Below are 23,002 nucleotides of genomic sequence, written 5' to 3' on the forward strand. Positions count from 1 at the left end.
GCTAAGTCTGTAGAGTTACTCCAGATTTGCACAGTGGACAGGGTGCTAACACTGAGGCCATGTACAGGCATTACACTTTTACTGGTATAAGTGATTGGAAACCAGTCTATACCCAGAACAGAACAGAAGCTTGGCGCACACAGGCTGGTTTAAAAAAGGGGTGGAACCTGCTCTAAGATTTATGACCTTCCCCCCTCTAAGGCAAATGTGCAGTCTGTTCACTACTGATCTAAATTATGGCACTTAGAGAAAACCACGTAACAGATCAATTCCACCTCAGGCTATTTGAATGTGTGTACCTAGCCTGAGAGAAATGAATTACAGTGAGTTAAAACCAGAGGGAGACTTACCACATGGCAATCAGCTGTGTGCCCACTATTACCCCCTGGTAAGTAGAAGCTAAAAGGAGGGAACTCAACCCATTTATACGGAGGATTAATTTAGGTTCCATTTGCCTTGGAGTAAGAGCAGGTCCTGGAGAGTTACTGCAAAGTAGCTGACACATTGCAAGTTGGCCTCCTCCTACCCTGCAGTAAAAATTGATCACTTGTCTATGTCCTGGGAGATAGCTTCCTTCATTTCTGTGTGCTGTTAGTCACATCACCTTTCTGTACCTCCATTGTAAAATAAGGGTAATTCTTCATGGATGCTAAGACCAAAAGGAATCATTAGTTTAAGCCTCATATCCTATCATTTTTAGACTGCGAACCAACAAACTGTGGACCGGAAGTGACCACAGACCAGCAAGCTGCAGACCAGCATGCTGCAGACTGGAAGTGACCGGCAGCCAACCCTTTTATACTAAGTATAAAAAAGGGTTAGCTGCCAGTCTGCAGCATGCCAGTCGCTTACAGACTTCCAGTCTAGCAACCAACCCTCCTGTGGACCAGCAGCCAACCCTTCGCGGCCCAGTACTGGGCTGCGGCCTGGGGGTTAGGAACGTCTGCTTTAGGGAATATAAAGAAGCTGGAAAACAAACAAAGCTATTTAAGATACACAATAAAAGTGGATCTTCTTAAACCACTACTCAGAGCCTCCTCAATCACCTCCTCAGAGTGAGACTAATGAAACAGAACCTGAGAAATTCCTAGAAATAATTCAAGCAGTAAATCCTGTGGAAGACTTTGTAAATGATTCAATCATTTTGTCAGGCCCTGACTCCCAGTTCCAGTTTTTCACTGCCTTGGCCTGCAGGAGCTGAATGTGTAGACCTGACTGCTTAATGCCTGGGGGAAGGAAATGCTTTCTGTCATTCATCAGAGGTAAACAACTTCATGAAACTGAACAACACTCACTGATTCGAAAGCCATTTCCATATGCAAAGGAGAAGCCCCCAGCATTGTGCCATTGACTTCAGTGGAATTATGCCAGTTTACAGTAACTGGGAGTCATATCCACTACAGTGTTTGCAAGCACTGCAGAGATCCTGCTAGACAGCTCTCAAGTCTAGGGACATTTGTACATGCCACAGGAAGTTAATTCGCCCTAAATTGAAGTAGTGCTTTTTTAAAACCACTGTTTCAATTTAGGGTGAAGTAAACCCTTGTGTTGTGTACACCTGTGTTGCAGCCTGGTCCTTACCTGCCTCTCCAGCGGTGGGAAGGGGAGAGTGAGCTGCTGGTGGGCAGAGTAGTCCCTGAGCTGTGGAGGAGGGGAGCTGGTGCTTCCCTCCACGGCAGTGGCAGCCCCCGCCTAGCCGGCACCTGCCCACGGGCACCCAGCTCAGGCAGTCCCAGGTGACACTGCAGCTGTGAAGGGAAGCACCAGGCTCCTGTGCAGCTCAGGCAGGCAGGCAGGCTCCCAGGGCACGGGAAAGTGGGAAATCAGGCTCGCCACTTTTTTTTTTTGCTTCTAAGGAGCCTGCCTTCCCAGGCTGCCTGCACAGCCCCTGAGCCACACAGAGTCCGATGCTTCCCTCCACAGCTGTAGGAACTCCTTGGAGGTGTTTTACTTTGCAGCACCCCAAAGTCATTTGCTACATCCCAAAGTCATTTAAGGTGCATTACGCTGCTGAATGTGCTACAGCGGCTGGAATTAACACGCAATATGCAACTCAATGTGTAAACAGCAATGCCATTAAACCACTGCAAAAGGCATTTAACCTGCTTTAAACCCACTAAAAAGTGTCATCTACAAATGTCCTAGAGCATTTTCCAGGTCAGTTTGGAAAGGAAGAGAATCTTTTTATATGGCCTGTTAGTAAGTATGTTAGCAAGCCACTCGTAGAATAGTGGAATAATGGCACAATCTTTGTATTCTGTAACGTAGCCTCATTCCACTTACCACTTGCAAGGCTGGTAGAAGCAGTAGCAAACCATGTGGCAGCTCCATCAGAGTCACAGGGGCTAGGGACAGAAATTACACATAAACCAGTGTAAGTGATTGGAAACTGGTTCAAATCTGTAACACAACAGAAGTTCTGTATGCATCAACCACTTCCAAAAATGGTTCATAGATTTCATAGACATTAGGGCTGGAAGGGACCTCGGGAGATCATCAAGTCCAGCCCCCTGCCCAAAGGGCAGGAATTCAGCTGGGGTCATAGGATCCCAGCAAGATAAGCATCCAATTTACTCTTGAAGGTGTTCAATGCAGGTGCTTGAACCACCTCCGCTGGCAGACTATTCCAGACCTTGGGGGCTCGGACAGTAAAGAAATTCTTCCTTATGTCCAGCCTGAAACGGTCTTGCAGGAGTTTGTGACCGTTCGACCTAGTCATCCCTTGGGGCGCTCTGGTGAACAAACGTTCCCCCAGATCCTGGTGGTCACCCCTGATAAACTTATAGGTGGCCATCAGATCACCCCTGAGCCTGCGCTTTTCCAGGCTAAAGAGCCCCATGGCTCTCAGCCTGTCATCATAAGATCTGTTTTCCTGACCTCTGATCATGCGCGTGGCTCTCCTCTGGACTCTCTCAAGCTTCTCCACATCCTTTTTGAATTGTGGAGCTCAAAACTGGACGCAGTACTCCAGCTGCGGCCTCACCAAGGCCGAGTACAAGGGGAGAACGACATCCTGGGATTTGCTCGAGAAGCATCTATGGATGCAAGCCTCTTTTGGTCGCTTTACTAGCCGCAGCATCGCATTGGAGGCTCATGTTCATCTTGTGGTCAATGATGACCCCCAAGTCTCTTTCTTCTGTAGTGCTATCCAACGTAGCACTGCCAAGCCTATAAGGATGCTGCAGGTTTTTCCTCCCAAGGTGGAGAACCTTGCATTTTTCGGTGTTAAACACCATCAGGTTCTCGTCCGCCCATTTGCTGAGCATGTTCAGGTCAGCCTGGATCACCCGCCTATCTTCTGGCGTGGATGCTTTGCCCCAAAGTTTGGTGTCATCGGCGAACTTGGCCAGTCCACTCCTGACTCCAATGTCCACATCATTAATAAAGATGTTGAACAGGATGGGTCCCAGGACAGAGCCTTGAGGGACCCCACTGGTTACAGGGCACCATGATGAGTGACTGGTTTTAAAAGGTTTTAGATAAACCTGGATGGATGTAGTAACAGACTTATGTTAAATCAGTTTATTGATCTTCTGTCCCAGATCCCCTCCAGATTCAAGTTAACTCACAGTCTCACAAGTTAACTCAAGTTAACTCCCAGGATGCTTTGCACCTCCTCTGCAAACTGTCCCTCACAGGGTGGGTGGGCTAGCCTTGGCCCAAGCTATCTGCTCCAGCAGGGAGGTATACTCTAGTGCCCCACAGCTTCTGGCCTGGGCCACTGCAGACATGTGGCTGTATTTCCAAAATCAAAAGTGAACATCTGTTCACTTGCTTATCAGTTCAATCTACGCAGTTTAGGTTAATGTGCAAAGATTGAATCGATTCAGTCTCTGGCTTTTTCACTGTCTGTACTTAGCCAAGGTGTCATTTTGTTGTCACTTTGATCCTGGCAAAGTGACCATCTCCCTTTAGGTATCATGAATAATCCTGTACCCTGTTTTAAACAACAGGTGGGACTTTCAGAGGCAGCACTGTCTTAGTTTATGTTTGCATGTTGTTTTCAAACTATTCAGCGTGTTGTTTTCAGCAAACAATCCTCAGATCCTGCATTTACCTTCACCCTACATCTGTGCCCAAATTTCCCCTGAAGATATCACATCTCTTACTCACTAGACTTATCCTGAGAACTGAAATGACTTGATAATCTTTGTAGACAGGTCAGCTAGGTCTATTGTTAAAGGTTTTTTTCTCTGTCCATTGTTGGGAATGAGTCACTTTATATTAGATATATAAACCATTTATTTATAGCTTTAACTTTATTGTTTTTCACTCATGCTATGCCTGGTCTTTTTTCTTGTTCCTTATAGCTGCATACTGTAGAATTCAAAGCATCCAAAAACCCATTAACTTCTGACCTCATCATATGAATTCAAAAGAAATGGTAGAAATGGCTGAATGTACTTTTTTTGTTGTAGGAGGACAAGTTAACTTGGGCTCTGGACAAATGAAACAATTGCTTGATTGCACTATATTAAAAAAAAAAGTAGAAGGCAGATGATGCAAGGCCATAAGCTGGATAATTGTCTCCAATCCAGTGAAGAATTGCCCTTGAAAGAATCAGGGGTAAAACTCTGCTAGTAAAAGTTACACAGGTTTAGGTTTTGTTTGTCCATGTCCATCTCAAGGAAGCTGCTCCTCTCATTGCCTGCTGCTAAGGAGAATACCTGCCTACTGCATGCAACTACTCCAGAATAGCTGCACATCTGTTTGTTCCTGATACTGAGGAAGTTTACATCCATACACAAAATAAAGTACTGAAGGCATCTGTCTATCTGTACAGAGCCTTACACTTTATTTATTTGTGCACATTTTTAGCCAACTTCTTTTGCGGGGGGAGTTTTCTTTGCCTACTTTCAAATTTAATGTTGCCTCTGACGCCTGAAACAATCTTGTCATTTCCCATGCAAGATGCAATTTCCTTCTGGCTCTTTGAAAATACACCTCTAAAATCACTTCTTCCTTCCTCCATGCAAATCACAATTGCACTACTTACCTACCTTGCACTGGGCAACTATAGTCAAGGAAAAAACAGACTTTGCCATTTTTAAGCAGCATCTAACTCATAAGGATTTTGTTGCTCTTATTATCAGTTTCATTACTGCCTGTGCTTAAGGAGGGGGTCACACAAGAATGATAATATTAGCCAAGTAGCCAACATATTTTCTTATTATGCTGTTATACAATGGTTATGATGAGTTTTGTGCTATGTCTTCACTCCAATGGGGTACCTAACTGTCTACTAGCAGTTCAAGACAGCAGCTGTCAAAGTGAAAGACACGCATTGTGACCTCAACTGGAAACTTCGCAATTTGTTGTTTTTATTGACTTTCTCTTAATCAAAAAAAAACGTAAACAACTTTTTGTCTATAGAAAATATGAACATTATCTCATCCCCGTGAAAGGATTCTATGCGGTACTTTCTCTATGCGGAAAGCCCTTAGTGATATTCAGCTTTAAAAAAATCCAGAAATCAGTTTTCCTGTGAAAGTGTACAGGCTGACAATGATCTTTTGCTCTGGAAACTCAGGCCATGTATAGACAAAATGAGAGGCTTGTGTGCATGACACTCTAAAGCAGGTTAAATGCTTTTGCACCGCTTTAATGGTGTTGGTGTTTGCACGTGTTGGCAGCTTATTGCACAGTAATTCCAGCTGCTGTAGCAAATTCAGTTTGTGTGTAATGCACCTTAGATGACTTTGGGTACAGCAAACTAAAACTCCTTCAAGGAGAGCAAAGCACCGGGCTCTGTGCAGCTCAGGGGCTTTGCAGGAAGCCCATGCAGCTAGTCTGGCAGTAGCTACAAGCTACAAAAGCAGCGAGCCTGATCTTTGGGTTTTTTTCTTCCCCCTTGGAGCCTGCCTAAGCTGGACGGGGGCCTGGTGCTTCCCTTCTTGCCCCCTGGGACCACCCGAGCCAGGTGCCTGTGGGCAGGTGCCGCCTGTGGGGGGAGGAGGGCGGAGTTGCCACTGCCAAGGAGAGAAGCAGCAGCCCCCCCGCCCCCCACAGCCCAGGAACCGCTCTGCCCACTGGCAGCTTGCCCTCCCCTCTCCAACACCAGGGAGACAAGTAAGTGCATGACATGGGGGTATACTTCACCCTAAACAGGAGTTGTGTTTTTAAAAACTCACTGCTTCAATTTAGGGCCCCCATTTTGTCTACACATGCCCCAAGAGACAAAATATTTTTAAATTTCACAGTGCTTTCCAAATATCTCAATCTATTTATTCCTCTAAATTCTTGCTTTTTCTTTGAGTTATTGTTGTTTTAAATAAAAATACACAGAAATTTTCAGGAAATACATACCCCATAACCAGTATAAGGAGCCTAATATGGCAAAGAGGTATAATATTACTGTAAAATAATAGAAATTAAATGAAATATTGAATTTGAAGGAAGGAAAACAGAACTGAGAGATGCATATAGAAAGATAAGAAGTGGAAGAGAAGAAAGTGCTTTAGTTATTAATATAAGAAAAAACAGGACCCATATATAATCAAATTGTTCTTCCATTAGCTTGCCATCTATACAATACTTTCTCATATGAAGTTGTTTGACTTAATGATATGATCTCTTCTCCCAGGCTTTGCCTAATTTTAGTACCTTAAAATTATTTTTTCCACTCACAGTGCTTATATGTATCCATACTGGATGTCTAAATCAGTGGTCTCCCAAGTGGGGTGTGCGCACACCAGGGGGTGCACAAGATGATCTATTGGGGTGCGCAAAGAAAATATTAGAACTTCTATTTTTATTTATTTTTTATCTAAAAAAATAAGAAAGAAATTAAACTAATATTTAATATACAAATTGACACTGGCGCCTTCACTCAGTCCATATGCCGGACAGTCACGTGTCAGGTACGGTACGTGAGGTATCCTGAGGGAAGAAGTGTTCGTTCGCTTTCAGCGTATAGTCGGGGTACGCCGCCACTGGCTCCCCGCGTCGGGGCCACCTACCGGTTGCCGAGTGTCTGCTCACCTTGAGTTGGGCATGTCACACACGCCTGCCTCGCCTGCCATGACTTTGATGTTAATGGAGTTGGTTCCAATGTCCGGCGCGTGTCATCCAAATATGAGACTCCTCGGCGTCCCACCGCACCCGAGTTTCTGAGGGCTCCACCACCCCTACATCCTCGCCTGTTCCACCATGTGGTGTCCACCTATCCAGTCCGGCCCTGTAGGCGTAGGCCGCTCGGATTGTTTCACAACAGAAATATAAAAGTTAACACAAATACGATGGGCAAGGGATTCCCTTGATTGGGGCGACTGCTTCAGCCCTCAACAGTCGTCCTCCGAGGCCCCTTGTAGTCTGTGGGGTCGAAACCCCTTCTCTGGCTCTCGCAGAGCCCCTCTTGAGGGCTTGGGTACTGTCCCCTTTTACAGTCAAAGCTCACTGTGGCTGCTACACCCCTATTACAGGAGCTACAGTGTCCACAGTCGATCAGTGCCCTTATATCAGGGCCTATGCGGTCCTCGGCTCCTGCCGGTCCCAGCCGCTCCTGGCAGGGAAACACAACAGTCCGATGGGCTGGCCTGGCCAGCTGGACTGGCAAGGGCTGGCCGACTGGGCTTGAAAGCCCCGCTGGGGCTTACCCCTCTTCCAAAGGCTCCTGCCGCGACTCAGAACTGCTCGCATCCTCCGCAATGCACTCCGTCCGGCTCCATCCCCTCCGCAGTCTACTTCTGGTTCCGCGCCGCCGCCGCTTGTCAGCCCCGGGCTCTCCTTTATGCCAGCCATGGGAGTACCGGCCCGGCCCTCCCCGACACACCTGGGGGAGGTGTATTCACGCCTAGCGCCTCAGGCCTGCAGGCTTGTGACCAGCGGCCCTCCACTCTGACGGAGAGACCCAGAGCCAGCTGGCTCCTTCTCTCCCTCACACGTATTGCAACATATTGCAGTTTACATGTGCCTGGTTAAGTGGATTTACGAATTATATTATCTAGTTTTAACTAAACTAACCCTCACAAAATGGACAAGTGGCTTAAAAAGATTCCTGAAAAGAAACCGCGGATTGAAGATAATACTAATAATGTGAGCACAAGCGAACAGCAAGAAAATGGCAGAGCTGACACTTCTCCTACTCCTAGTACAAGCTCTTTGTCAGCCACATTACAAGGTAAAAACAATGATGATCTAATCAGATCTGACAAGAAGTTGGCCAAAAAAATTCTAAATTATCAAGAAGACTATTTGAAATATGGATTTACATCCATTATCATTAACAATGAACCTCTCCCTATGTGTATATTGTGCCTTGAGATATTAATTAATGATAGTATGAAACCATCATGATTAGCAAGACATTTAAAAACTAAGCATCCAGAAGATAAAGACAAAACTCTACAATTTTTTCAGCAATTTTTAAAGTCATGCGATACTCAACCCAGTACTTTACAAAATTTCACTAAACTTAATGATAAATGTTTAGAAGCCTCTTTTGAGGTTTCTTACTTAATAGCGAAAGACAAAAATCCACATACCATTGGGGAAACACTTGTTCTTCCTGCTGCGGTAAAAATGGCTGAAATAATACGGAAAACAATATGGCAACAAACTAAAATGCATTCCTTTGCCAGCAAATGCTTTTGGAAGACACATAGAAAACATTGCTGAAGATTTGAAGAAACAAGTATTAGAACAAATTATGCGGTGTGGGAAGTTTGCTATACAGTTGGATGAAAATACAGATATTTCTAACATGTCTCAGCTTATGGTATTTGCTAGATTCTGTTTCAATAATGAAATATACAAAGAACTACTTTTTTGTGAGCCACTAAAGGAAAGATGTACCGGAGAAGATATGTTCTGAACAGTAAAGGACTTCTTTAATAAAAACAATGTTTTATGGAAAAACTGTGTAAGTGTAACCACTGATGGAACGGCTGCTTTGACTGGAATAAAAAAAGGATTCCGGGGTAAGGTTACAGAGATAGCACCACACGTGAAATTCATTCACTGCATCGTTCATAGGCAAGATATTGCAGCAAACAAGTTGGAGCCAGAAGTGCACAAAGTGCTACAGGATGTTATCGATGTGGTTAATTTTATAAAAACGAGACCTTTAAATAGTAGAATCTCTACAATACTTTGTAATGAGATGGGGAGTGACCATGAAAATCTTTTGTACCACACAGAGGTTCGCTGGTTATCTCATGGCAAAGTGAGTAAAAGAGTTGTTGAACTTAAAGATGAGTTGCACATTTTTCTTTTAGAAAAAGACAAGTGTTCCAAATTTGTTGACCTTTTCTGTGATGACACATGGCTGTCAGTAGCATGCTACCTAGCAGATATTTTCGAAAAAATAAACACACTTAATCTGTTCCTTCAAGGTAAAGGTGACATTTTAATCATGAGTGAGAAAGTAACTGCTTTTCGAAAGAAATTCATGCCATGGAGAGAGCTTTTTGAAAATGGATGTTTGGAAATGTTTCCATCGTTAAGTGATTTTGTTGACGAAAACAATGTAAGTGTGTCACATATAAAAACTCTCATATCTGCACACTTAAAAAACTTGGAAACAGAATTTTCTAACCTGTTTAAAAATCTTCCAAATAAAGAGTTTCAGTGGGTTTTGAACCCATTTGTTAAAAATATAAAAATGCAACACCTTCTGAATAGTTTGCAAGAACAACTGATTGACATCACGGAAGATGGAAATTTACTAGCCGAATTTCAATAAAAACCTTTGCATAATTGGTGGATGGGATTGAAAAATGAGTATCATGATTTAGTAAGCGCAGCCAACTATGCACTTCTTCCATTTGGATCTACGTATCTTTGTGAGGTATCTTTTTCAGCTATGACAGCCATTAAAACCAAGTATCAAAATAAACTGAACTTAGAACCAGATCTTCAAATCGCTGTATCACAAAGTGTTAAACCAAGATTTTCAAAAATAATGAAGCATATTCAATCACATTGGTCTCACTAAAAATATTATTACTAATACTAATATTTTTTAGTGAGAGCAAAAAGGTTTTTTGTACCGTTAATAAATAAAATTAAATTTAAAAATATTTTTAAAATATTGTTTATTTCATCTTTATCTCATCCTTTTTTAATTTCTATTTTTGTCTGTTTTATAATGTGCATAATAAATTAGTACAGTAGTACATGTATATAATTTATAAATAAATAAATATACATATATTGGGGCTGCATGCTCACAAATTTTTTACTGATAAGGGTGCGCGGTCAAAAAAGTTTGGAGACCACTGGTCTAAATGACAACAACTGCACCTGTTTTACAACTGAAGCAGCCTCATTTTTCTGGTTCCTTCAAAAAAGTTGTCATTTTGTTCCTCAAATTCTCTCCAACTCTATCATCTCTCTATTTGTGATACTCTGCCTTATAACTGCCTCATTTCTAGTTAATGGCCTTGACTGCTTCAATTTTATATATAGTGAGTAGTGGGTAAAGTCAGTGGCATTGGTCAGGTGTATAAGCAAGCACAAGTTATCTCCAGGAACATTGATTCAGAGAGTATATTTAAAAAATCAGGTTATCAGATGTCCACTTTGGAATGTAGTAATTTGAAATATTTCTTGTATTTATTTATCAAATAAGTTATAAAGAACAGTTTAAATGTACAGTTAGCTGGATTTGTTTGGAATATGCCAAACACAGCAAATTGAAACAATTAACTTTTTTCCTCTTTTGTTAAAACAGCATGTTTTTATCCATGCAGCCTAATTTAGCCTGGCATGCATTTCTGCAGTTGTTTTAGACTAGATTATCTGTCCTTGAACCAAACCCTGAGGGCTCTGTTTGTTAGCAAACTCTCTGCTTAAGCGAGTGAGTGAGTTGTGCTTAAAAACTTGTGTGCAATATGGCTTTAATATTCACTCACTCTCTACAAAGGCAAATTCCCATTAACTGCAATGCAATTAGCCTAAAATAATATTGAGGGCTAAATTATGAATGGGGGAAAGGCATTACCAAGAGGCAATGCAGAGTTGCATCACCCCTGTAGGAGGAACAAGAAGCCTTTGCCTCAGGGCATGTGTACACAGACTGGTTATTATAAGGTAAAAAGGAGATGGATTTCCTTTCTGGGGCTTCCCAGCCCACAGAAATCATTCACAACTAGTACGCAGTACTAGGCCCTTGGCTCCATAACTGGTGTCTAGAGGGGTATCCCTGGTTCTGTGTCCTGCTTGCTTTTCTCTACCTCTTTTGGAAGTGGAGTTCATACAAAGAAATGTTTGTAAGAGCACAAAGGCTGAAATTCTGCCTAGCCTTTTTTTGAAGGAAAGGTGAGGGGCTCCTTGATCGCTGTGCACAGGCATATAGGCCGAAAAGAATCTAGTACCTCAAGTTTTGACACCTTAACCAAGAATACGTTACTTTCACTACAGCTCCTAGAAAGGCCACAACATTCGAACCCCCTTTAATAACCTGCTAAAGAGTTAACCTGATCATCTGTGAAAGGGAGATCAATTGTGCCTTTTAAATAAGGTGGGCAGAGACAGAATTAATAATTTTTGCCTGATCTGGCCATAGAAAGCAGTTTATAGCCATGACTAAATGTAAGGGCATAGCTACAGACCGCTTAAAAAATGGCCAATTGGGTGAAAATCTGAACCTTCTACATGAATGTTCAGATGAAGATGTGTCAAAGCAGAGCATCTTCTGTAACCTCTGTCTGCACTGCCTCCCAGCCTGCCACTGTTTTCAGAATGGGAGGGGGGAAAGGGAGTGGAGGGAATTCAGTCTGGAGTTTTTTCAGCCCCTGCTCTCAAACCCAATGGAATAGCTTTTGTGGTTTTATTTAGAGGTAACTTAAACCACATATTGTTCAAAAAAGAAACAGCCACGATTCCAGAAAAGCTTGTGACAGCACTAAGGAACTTATGCCTATGAATACTGAATATTAATCTTAACTATAATCCTATAGAATAGCCTTTTACTATCAAGCAGGATGTTTAAATAGCTTCCAATTTCCCTCCTAACAGAATTATCTATCAAGTTTACATTTTATCTCTTTCATTATTCACTGTAGTGATGAAACCGCCTTCCTCTCACATCATAAATGACCTGCAAATATCTGGCCTGGTCAGTGGTGATCAACAATATGTCATCTCATTGTGTCCAGGTAATGTCTGAAAGCAAAACTTCCTCTGCAAAAACAACTGAGAGTAGAATATTAACATGTTGTCTTAGTCAAGAACTGATGTGGATGTGGTATGCCACTTACCATTTAAACAAATGTAAAGGTTTAAATATGTCAGCATTCAATTTGCAAAATGATAGGGGAGTGAATAATATGTATACCCTCTAGCACACCATTCCATGCCAGGGGAAAAAGCAAGAGTTGATACAGCACGGGCAACAACCAACATGTTATTTCCATAGCTGTTTTTTGTGTCACCATGTTATTTTTCGAAACTGATGCATCCCCTTAACTATTCCTCCTTAGCAATGGCAGTCTTTAGGAGGCCTTAAATGCATGCAAAATATTAAATTATGTCCCTACCATTGCCATGGTACCCAGAGGGAAGGCATCAAGCAAAGAACAAGTCAAAAGTTAGCATTTTCTAATAAAATAAATACAAAAATGGGATAATATTAAGCTGGCATTGCTGAAATGCAGACAGCCACAGAGACAAATGCCTTATTCAAATGCTATTGGCATGCTCAAAAAATGTAGGTGCACTTGTTTGCGGGTACAAAAGCAAAGCCTGGATTTGCATTATGAAGAAATCCTCTCTTGCATTAAATTTCCTTCTTTAGGATGTGGAATCCCATTTTAGTTGCTGGCAAAACTAGATTATTACTTATCTGGGCTAGGGACAGAAGTTACATATAAATGGGTTTAAGTGATCAAAAACTGGCTAAAACTGTAACAGAACAGAAGCTCAGTGCACATAAACCACTTTTAAAATGGCTGAAACTGGTTTAAAATAAACTTGGTTGAATGTAAACCAGACTTAACTGATTTGGGTCAAACCAGTTTATGAAACTTCTGTCCCCGACCCCTTCCTGGTTCAAGTTAAATCACAGTCCCTAGCATCCCAGCATGCTTTCCGTCCTTGGGCTGGGCTGTTTGCTCCAGAGAGTAGGGCTGGCCCCACTCCTCTGCTTCATAGCTGGAGCAATGAGTGCTGACTAACAAAATGGGTGGGAGGGGATAAGCCCAGCTGGGGATGCCTACCAGGCAAACCCCAGGTGAGGTCTGGGGCCTAGGGGCAGGGGGTGTTAAACACCTGTTTTCCCTGCTCAGACTTGGTGCTGGCTACAACTATAGGCTACAAATCCCAGACGTAGGGAAAGGAAGTTATAAGTAACCCTGCAGAGTTCTGCTGCTGTAATTCTGGACTGAAAATCCCATATACCTTGGGGGAAGCAGGAAGAGGAAGTGAACACACAGCCAGACAGCTGTGCTCTAGTATGTCCTGGCTTCTGGCATGAGTCACTGCAGGCATGTGGCTGCATTTCTGAATCAAAGGTAAATGTCTGTTCACTTCTGTTTCAATTTAATCTGTGCAGTTTAGACTAACCTGCAAAGACTGAATTGATTCAGCTATGGGTTTTTTGACTGTCTGTACCAAGCCCAAAAGATAGAGTTAAACAGAAGATTTAAGTCATTTCAGTAGACCCTGATGCCTACCTGCTATCATCATGGTCCAACAAGTCTTAGCAAGTAGTCTGAAATATGTCAGAGAGAGAGGTCAGCAGCTAAAAAATAAGTCAAAAGACATGAGCAAAATGCAGGCCCAAACTACCAGGCCAAAGTGTGGTGCCAAAAGACAGTAGCCAGGATGTCAAGCCAAGTGTCTAGTGCCAGAGACTGAGGTAAGCTGAGGAGAGAAACTAGAGTCGCAAAGCTGAGTCAAGGACTAGGAGCAAGGAAAGCAGGCAGAGAGTATGAGACAAGACAAGGAGATGCAAATAGAGGCAGAGCTGCCTGCAAACTAGAGATTAGCATGTTGTGCAGCAACATCTCAGTGCTAGAGGAATCCCTAAAATCTGGAACCAGTCTGATAGCTACACAAAGACTATCCTAGGACAGCTAGCTCATTAAGTTGAGAAGCACAGACCTACAGCTGCGCTGTTAGGCTGAGTTGTACCCTGGAGTACAAACATTATTGAAGTCAGTTGCAGCCATGTAAGTAAAGACAGAACTGGCCACTGAGGGCATGATTCTTATGCACAGGATATTCCTTTAGGAACACTAGCAGTGCAAGCAGCCTTTCTGTGCGCAAGAGCGTGGCTCACACTGTTTTAAATGTCTTACAGTGGAACTTCTAATAACAATGTATCTTTTTCACAGGAAATTGGAAGTTAGAATGTGTTGCCCAAAATATGTCTATACTGTCTGCGTACTGGTTGTGAGACTGCTGCCAAGAAACAAGCCCCACCCATTCTCCCACTTGGAGCACACACTAAGAAAAATCAGTTTGTGGTCACTATTAGTGAGAGGAATATACAGACCCATTCTTCAGAGTAGGCCTCAGACTGAGATCCTCAGACTGTCCATGGGCATGCCACAAAAAGTGACTATATAATGTGCCTACCCTGTGCCAGCAGCACAGGACCAGTTAACAGATCAGCAAACAAGGCTGTTTGAGTGGGAGATCCATTGGGGAGTTTGCCTGGCCACTTTGTTTCTCTGTAAGCGTCCTGAGTGGAAGCAGGTGAAGGTGGAAGAGCACATTTTTTCCAGGACACAGCTGCAGAAGAGAAAGGCAGAGCTATCAGGAAACTCAATAGGATGACTGGAAAACACTGAAGTGCCAAAACCTCTGTCACTGCAGCCCTTCCTTTCTTTGCCTGTGCCTGTGCAGGCTCTGTCCAGGCGTAGCCTTGACCACTAAGGCTTCCACCCAGGTTCTGGCCTGGCTTTGCGGTGACTGTGGTCTTCATGTCCTTGCCAGGGACACCTAGGTATGGGAGTGCTTGCCATGTGAGGTTCCTTTTGATGGATTGTCTCAGGAATCAGGTAAGGGAGCTGCAGGAGGAGGTGGATAAGCAAGCATGAACCCTATATCCACAAGCATGAGGTCTTCATCAACTCAATACACAAAGAGACCTCCAGAATCATGAAAGAAGGACAACCAGAGAAAGCACTGGAAGGTGTAGATAGCAGATTGTCACCTCTGGGAACAGAGAGTACTCTTTTTCTAGGCCTGCAGCTGTCCAGCTAAAGACTGGGTATGAAGCCCTTTCATTGCATGTGAAGCATTCCAGTCCAGTAGCAGGGGAGGCCAACCCATGAACACCTAAGGGAGAGAGGATTGGGACCACCACTACCAAGAAGAGTGATGGGTGGTGATAGCCTGCATGGAATCATTCGTCTGCCAGCCTGACCCATTTGTTCAAGAGATCTGCTGCCTGCCAGGAGCCCACATACTAGATGTAATGGAAAGGAAGCCCAGACTCATCTGGCCCTCAGAACTACTATCCCATGGGGTGAACTACCACCCCATGATGCTCATTCATGTGGACACTAATGATATTACCAGAGGCAATATTAAGCAGATCAAAAGTGACTACATGGCTCTGGGTGCAAGAGTGAAGGGGACCGGGACCTAGGTGGTATTCTCATCAATCCTTCCAGTCAAGGGTAAAGACCTGGTGAGAGGCAAATGCCCTCTACAGATCAACACATGGCTGCACAGATGGTGTCACCAGTAGGGCTTTGACGTCAACCATGAGGTGATGTTCCAGAAGACTGGATGGCTGGAAAGAGGTAGTGTCCACCTGATGATGAGAGGGAAGAGTGTCTTTATGTAAAGGTTTACTAACCGAGTGAGGAAGGCTTTAAACTAGGTTCACCAGGGGGACGGAAACAAAAGCCCAGAAGTAAGTAAAGAGGCTGGAGACCTGATAAAAACTTAGTAAGGAATACTAAGAAATAATGAAAACCTTAGCATTGATCTCAAGGAAAGGATAGAACAGTCAATTAAATACTTGAAATGTTGCTATACTATTGTGAGAAGTATGGAAAACAAACAGGAAGAATTGGAGGTCCTAGCAGAAGCACAGAATCATGATGCAATTAGGATTATGGAGATGTGGTGGGATAGTTCACATAACTAGAGTACGATCATAGATGGGCATAGCTTGTTCAGGAAAAATAGGCAGGAGAAAAAAGGAGGAGGTATTGTCATATATTTGTGTGGGGGGGGTGATGTACACATGGTCAGAAGTGCAATACGAAGTGGAAGGTCGGCCTGTTGAAAGCCTCTGGGTAAAGGTCAGAGGGGAGAGCAACAGGGGAGAAGTCATGGTGGGTCTGCTACAGGCCTCCAAAGCAAAAAGAGAATGTGTATAAGGCCTTTAAATAAGTGAAAGATTGCAGGACTTCATTCTCATTGAGGACTTTAATTCTCAGAACATCTGCTAAGAGGAAAACACAGCAGTGCACAAGAAATACAGCAAGTTCCTGGAGTGTGCTGTGGGTAACTTTTTTATTTAATTTGTATAAAGACTAACAAGAGGGAGAGTTCTTGACTTACTGATTGCAAACAGGCATGAATTGGTTGAGAATGTAAAGGTAGAAGGTAACTGGGCAACAATGACCACAAAATGATAGAAGCTTCCTGCCCCCATACCCAGAGTGGTGCAGCACAGCTGTGGCAGCAGCAGCTGGAGGCAAGGGGTGCAGAGCAGCCCCTGCCCCTGCCCCACCAGCCTACAGCTGGTTGTGCAACTGAAGCCCTGGGTGCTGCACAGGGGTGGCAGCTGCTGGACTTGGGGCCTGCTGGAGCCTCCGAGCTGGCCTAGGAAGCCCACTCCCCAGCCAGCCCCCACCTGTGCTGCCAGGCCTGGCTGTGATGCAGCTGCAGTGGGGCCCTACACAGCTTGCTGGAGCTCCATGACAGCCCCACCCATCTTGAGCATGAGGAGCTAGGAGCAATCTGGCCATGCAGCCCTCTGTGGCCCTAGCCCAGGCTGCCCCTCTGTCTCCACCTTTAACAACACCTACAGGCTGGCTGGGGTCTGCAGCTCCAGCCCCAGCCCCAGCCCCAGGTAGATAACAGGGCCATGCCAGCTGGCTCTGGCCAGGTCTCCCGCTGCCAGACCAAGAGCAGGAGGGAGGGCTGGGGAGACCCCGACTGATGTCCTGTGACCAGAGATAGGGGAGTTTAATCCCTATCCTCTGCCCCCTTTTGCCTGAGGTGCTGCCTCTGTCAGTGTCTGGCCTCAGGGACAAGCCAGGCAAGGGCTGCTTCCCCTCCAGCCCTCCAGGCACAGCCTGGCTGGGGTCCTTACAGACCAGGGTAGGGGTTTAAATCTGTCCACAATCATATTTATCTCCTGCAGGGCCTGGCCACACCCCCTAGGTCAACTTTCCTCCAACTTTGCAGCTGCTGCAAAGGGAAGAGAGGGATGCTTTAGTGCCCCCCGCCTTCTAACCTGAGCCACTGCAGGCATGTGCCTGTATTTCCAGAATTAAACATGAATGTCTGTGCCCTTGCAAATCAGTTCAATCTTTGCAGGTTAAACTAAGCTGCAAAGACTGAATCAATTCAGGCTCCAGCTTTTTGAATGTCTGTCCCAAGTCCCTGGGATTTGGTACAGACATGCATTCAGAATCCTGGAACTTAGATTTGTCTAAATTAAAAGAATGTATAAAATAAATCATGATGAACAATTAGCAGGGAAATATTCCTTTCAGGAGATTCATTGTTTCTCCAGTCCCTTGTGTTAGAAGGGAGCAGAAGCCTATAAAAAATCCGGAACACAAGACCCAAATATTCATTACTAAATAGTGCTTCCAATTTCACTGTCAAATATGAAAGAAATAAAGTTGTTTGTGACTGTTGTATCTTGAGAACAATTTTCTGAGAACTGTGGAATAACACACAAAACACTTTATAAAGAAATCCTATCATAGGCAATATTTTCTTTTCAATAGTCTCAGTAAGTTTTTCTGCTTGCTGGTACTTGGGCTTTTTCCCCACTGAGTTATCTAGCACTTGTAAGGTTGGGTCATTATTTGTTCCTCATCTAAGCTTCTCAAATTTTGTTTTGGTAAGAAGCAGAATTTGAGACCTGTTCATTTCAAAATCCTCTTGTGGCAACCCTTTAATTTCCTTATTTATAGGCTTTCTTGAATGAATGTCTGCTAGCAAAAATTCTTTATTATACCAGTATTTCACATTTAACAAATACTTTTGAAATTTCATTATTGCTTTCTGAAATGTTCATGGTGTTTCATATAGCGCAAGCTTGTCCAACTTATGTCCCGTGGGCCGCCATGTGGCCCTCCAAGCTGTTTTCTGAGACCCAAGGTGCTGTGACAGGAAACAAAAGTAAACACTGTACTTCCGTTTCGGGGGGTGATGTGATACCGCTTCCTGTGAGGTCTTTGAATATGGCTTGCCAGCCCACTGGGTGATAAAAAGTTCATGATCTGGCCCCACATTCAAAAAGGTTTGACCCCCCTGATATAGAGGCATCTGTAATAGGACTTGCAATGGCCATAGATTTTTGGGCCTTCTTGCTTCCAAATAATTACCAATACTCCTTTTCCATTGATTTTATTTCTGTTTCATTTTATTGCATGCTTTACAAACATACTCTGCATGATTTTCTTCTACCGTTCTATCCATGCTTGCATTGATCAAGTTTTTAGGAACTTTGTTCTTTTAACATAGCTGATTTGGTGCTTTTGTGACTTTTTTCAGTAACTTCCTACAATTTTCCTCTTAACAGCCGACTCCCCCCACCCTGTGCCATTCTGTATTGCTTCAGACAGAATTCTGAATGAAATATTAAATTGTGGCAAATCAGGGTTTTTCCCTGTTCAGGGGTCTTTCCATTTGTACAATTGCTTTCAACTTTCTTGAGCACAACCTACAAATTAACTTCCTTCAATCTTATTTGGCATCTGTTCTTTTTCAATGCAAGGTTACTTTGAAGAATATAACAGTCTCTTTCAGTGGTGTTGGTCACATTCATCCTAAATCAATAATTTGTTGACACTTATTTTCATCCTAAAAGATCAAGGTCTTGAAGCTTTGCTACTGAGGCAATATTAGAGGAAACTCACATAAAGAGATATGTATAAAAGGGAAAGCTGAAAGTGTCAACCCCCTTAGTTTGTACCCATAATTGAATATATCTTTGCAATTTGTAGTTTTGATATGACCTTCTCAATTATTTTCAGGGTGTAGCCTTTGTGATTGATACCTTATTTTGAATTATAGAAATCCTTAACTTCTTTGATTACAGTATAGGACCCACAATGGTTACTCAGTCAGTTCTATCAAGTGAAGTTCCATTTTTGCTTTATTTCTCTTTGCTTCTGTGAAATTAGGTAGGGCATGAATTTTTTTAACGTCCTATTAGGAATTTCGTCACTTTAAGGTATGATATTTAATGCATTCTAGTCTGTTAAACAACTAATCCAATTCTGAAAGAGTAACCTTTTGCTGCTGCTTCAATAGATAAGCAATGCATCTGCTTGGTTCCTTCTTTTTACATGAGGCTTGTCCACTACCTTCATGCTCCAATATTTCAAACCCCAGTGAGTGGTATATGTCCCTGTCAAGGCATGCCAAGAGCTTTTGTCAGTTGGGTTCCTTCTCTGCTACTATAGGAAATAGCTTACAATTCTATTTTAATGCTGAGTGATCACTAATCTTGTTGCTTCTGCATGTTGTGAAATTCACTTTTTGTTCATTTATTTCTGTAGCCATAAAACAATCTCTTGGGGTACTTTCCATTATATATTTCATTATGAGACTCAGTGAAGACTTACGTTTCTGCGCCATCATCAAAGCTTTGTCCTCTTGCTGTGTGTTCATGATTCTACTTGACTTTTGTGTTTCTTTACAATTTGTGAAAACAACAATACAGTTTTGCAAAATGGTTGCTTTTATTGCATGCATGACACAGCATCCCTTTTTTCTGACATCTTTGATTTGTGTTGTGATTACTTCCACACTTATTGCAAACAACTCTCTAATATTTGTATATCCATCTATGCTATCTTTATGCCTCGCTGTGCATTTTAAATTAGATGTACTTCTATTTTTTTATGGGTTGCTAATGCTTTATCTGGGATGCAGAGTTTTCACTACCTCTGCAAGTACCTACTATTTACAAAATCAAGTCCATTTCTTCAAATTCTCTTGACTTTACATTATTACACAAGCCTATAACAATGTTCTCACCTGACACATGGTTTCTTATCTAGCAAGGTTGAATATATAACAAGGGATACCACTTGCTTTGAGGAAAATTCTGCTGAGGATTCAGATGATATAAATAATGTAATTATTGAAAGCAATATTCTTCTTATGAGCTAGCATACGGTTGAGGTAAAAAAACGTGCTGCTAAAAGAGTGGATTTTATTTTTTAGCTTCTGTCAAAGTGCTGCCAACTCTCCAGCTTACTGAAGACAAAGATCTTAAGAGCAGCTACAGGCCTTGGTCAACCACAGAGGCAGGGTCATCAACACCAACCAGGTGCTTCAATCCTAAGTGTTTATCTGAAGAGACAAGCATGAACCTTATTCCTTCCTTATGATTGGTTTGTCAGTAGTGTGTAAGCATTCACAGTTGTTCTTAGGGAGTTTGCCTATTAGGGTTGTATGAAGCTTCTGTCCCTGATTCAATTCGGCAGAGATTCAGCCCGAGTTGGTGGCCAAATATCTGAATCTGAATCGAATCAGGAGACCCTTTAATCTCTCCAAATCAAATCAGAACCCTCAGAATCAATTCAGAGGTTTGGACATAGACACAGCTTTAAAAGTTTTTTCTACATACCTTAAGGTAGCAGGCAGCTCATGAATGCTGCAATACTGGGGTATGGGGAGCATTTCTGATCCACTTCCGGGTCCCCTGGAGAGCACGCAGGGGGCCCCCCCAACGCCCCTTCCGGCTCACTGACTGGTGCCTCCTGGGTCTGGGGGGACACCCAGAGCGTCCCCGTGGCCAATCACTGAGCTGGGGGGGGCGCAGGAGGGCCCCCCGCGCAATCCCCAGTGGACCTGGAAGTGGACTGGAAGTACTTCTAGTCCACTTCCGGATTCTCCACCAAGCACATGGAGGGCCCCCCGGCACTCCTGTTCGATGCTCCATCCACCCCAGCATCGCAGCATTCACGAGCTGTGCTAGTACCTCAAGGTATGTAGAAAAAACATTTAAAGCTGTGTCTATGTCTGAATTGCTAATTCTCCAAATCAGCATTGAATCTTCAGATTCAGATTTGGCCAAATGAAATCAGAGACAGTGATCTGAATCAACAAATTGAATCACTGTTCCCAATTCGGGCCGAATCTGAATCTAATAGGGCCCGCTTTGCATGCCCTTATTGCTTATCTTTTCCCACCATAGCTAAGAAACCATCCCCTGACCTTAGAAAACCTAGCAAAAGACATTTCAATTGTATCATTAGCAGTTGCAGGATTACGGTGAACTACACATTTTGTAGGTGGAAGGTAAATGATACTGCCTAGCAAACTGTTTGAATCTGTGACAAATGCCATGCAGATGATTGTAGCTTGCTGTTCCTGCCATTTGTAAGGCTAAAGAAGAGCACATTCATACTTAAGTACAACCACAAAAGCATGTTTACTGTCACTAGGACTGTGTCCAGACCAGCAAGGAATGCCTTCCATGTCCATGCAACACAAAGTTAATGTGAACGAGGAGTTGTGACAGGTGCCTAAGCTGCTGTGGGGAGGTAGTATGATTGTGAACTGTAATGCAGTATGGGCTTGAATTGTCTTGAATTTTTTACTGTAGTACTATACTTGTATGTTACAGTCAATCTGTATAGGTTTTATATGATAATAAGTTTTAGAGGTTTATGTGATTAGGAGATTTTGCAACATTATTAAAAGCTTAGAATGCATCTTGGCACTTCTTTCTTTTGCAAGCATCCAAATGGCAACCTATTGTACATCCAAATCAGTTTATTAATAAAGTCAACAGAGGAAAGAAAAAGAGATTATTTAACAAAGAAACTGCTGGCATACCAGCTGCATGTCCACAAATAAGAATTATGCAGGTGCAGAGAATGATGCAAAGGGCTAATGTTTATGCACAAAACACTGAAAAATGATGCTAAAGAGTATGGAACAATGAACATATGAGCTTCAAAGGGCAGTCTTACTGGCAATGGAAGTGGATGTCTGAAGGCATGTCCTGTTCTCCCTCTCCCTAGCAAAATATATTGTCTACATTACACATGGCTGTAGAGATTGTGTGGGTTGTACCAATGTGGAGTATGCAGAGTTTACCCATTTGCTTCAGCCCATATTGTTCTCCTCTGCTCACCTGACCTCAGATTTTTCCAGTGTCTGTAATGCTTGCAGGATGTGGTACCTTAGAGAAAAATGCAGGTACTGAATGATGGTATAGGGCGGCAGTAGCTGTCAGTGGAGGGTACAGTGAAATGGGTACTGGAGCTAGCAACTGTACCCTGCCCGCTAACAAGGTTATCAGCTAGTCCATCAGCTACTGGCCCTGTTAACTTCCTTTGGTTCTGTCTAATGGATTCCTTCCTCCCCAGTACTCTGGGTGGTCACCACTCTTTCAGATCGTGTCAATTAATCCCTGGTCTTGTTGGTTTCCTTGCTGATGGAACAGTCCTGAGTGGATGTTTTCATCCAACTGAGGTAAAAACCTAAAAAAGGCTTCACATTAGTATTAGTTGCTAATATTGTTGCACCCCAGGAAATCTTCAGAAGGCCTTGAAGAGCCCTAGAAGTACTGGGATGGAAAAGGCAAGTAGCTTTTCTAGGCCAGTGAAGGAATTCCTTCTATTTAGGAAAAGAAAGTGATTCATTATGTGGTGGCTAAACAGTATGTCAGAGTTCAGAGGGATGTTGTAAGAAGTATTTTGGTGGTAAGAGCAAGGTTTTCCTGCCCAAGAATCTGATCAGGAATTCCTATCCCTGTGTCACCTGCCTTTGGTCTGATTTGAGACCACCTTTATTCATGTCCTGGATGATGTTAGTCTCATAGAATCATAGAACAGTGTTGCAGTTGCTGTTTTCAACTTTGGCCTTGAATTACAGGTATTTCAGGTGCTTGACG

This window comes from Crocodylus siamensis, chromosome 3 (assembly GCF_052110815.1).
Source record: "Crocodylus siamensis isolate JL-2025a chromosome 3, ASM5211081v1, whole genome shotgun sequence".
In the NCBI taxonomy this organism is placed as follows: domain Eukaryota; kingdom Metazoa; phylum Chordata; order Crocodylia; family Crocodylidae; genus Crocodylus; species Crocodylus siamensis.